This window comes from Anopheles funestus, assembly GCF_943734845.2.
Source record: "Anopheles funestus chromosome X unlocalized genomic scaffold, idAnoFuneDA-416_04 X_unloc_174, whole genome shotgun sequence".
In the NCBI taxonomy this organism is placed as follows: domain Eukaryota; kingdom Metazoa; phylum Arthropoda; class Insecta; order Diptera; family Culicidae; genus Anopheles; species Anopheles funestus.
The window spans coordinates 2,501-3,338 of NW_026045121.1; the positions used below are offsets into that span (position 1 = coordinate 2,501).

General features: G+C 50.1%; 1 non-coding gene across 1 annotated transcript; it reads right to left on the minus strand.

Moving 5' to 3' along the window:
• Positions 1 to 321: 321 nt before the first annotated feature.
• LOC125773008 (5.8S ribosomal RNA) lies at positions 322 to 479 on the minus strand. Its single transcript, XR_007419824.1, has one exon. It is a non-coding gene; the product is annotated as a 5.8S ribosomal RNA (ribosomal RNA).
• Positions 480 to 838: the final 359 nt, after the last annotated feature.

Below are 838 nucleotides of genomic sequence, written 5' to 3' on the forward strand. Positions count from 1 at the left end.
TACGACGGATACGGTCAACGAATTCTTGGACATCAAAGAGGTTTTCGATTGAATTTCCCCATGTTTCACAACGTACTCTTAGCGGTATCCTACGATACGTCTCACTCTATTTGTGTGTGTGCGCGTTTACGTGCGTGCGATTTATGCGGTTCACCCCTTTACTTTCAGCGCCCTGCGGTCCCAACAAAGGTCCCGAGCACGCCATTATGCACAGTGTGGAAGCGTGTTTCCCCCACGACACTAGACGGGCTGCTCGCCATAGTGTTCTATTGTGGCACGCTCCACCCTGAAGTTTGGTTTGTTGTATATCAAGGAATTGATAGGCACTCAAGAATGTGTGCATCGGCCGGGTTTAATCGTCCGACGCGCAATATGCGTTCAACTTATCGGTGTTCATGTGTCCTGCAGTTCACATTGTGACGCGCATTTAGCTGCGGTCTTCATCGATCCATGAGCCGAGTGATCCCCTGCCTAGGGTTTTATAGTAAGGTTCCCAATGTAACACAATCCCGGTGGTACGTCCAAAGACTAACTTTCTGACTAAGTTGTCTTTATTACCCAATAGTCCCAGGCCTTGTGACTTGTGGCTCATGTCTACGCCCATGGCCACCGATGCGCTAAGATAGTTTTGAAGTCACTTTGAAGGCCCAGGAACAACTCTCTTAGCACATCGGTTAACCTGGCGCCGCAGTCAACTCATGTGCTTGGATCGGATCGAGCTATTGAGTATTGGGCCTGCATACTCGCTCATCCGTATCCTTTGCGTACCGCCCCATGGCCCTTGTATGTCTGCACCACAGTTCCTGTTCGTTCCGTGCCTATGGCCGGATACGTATTG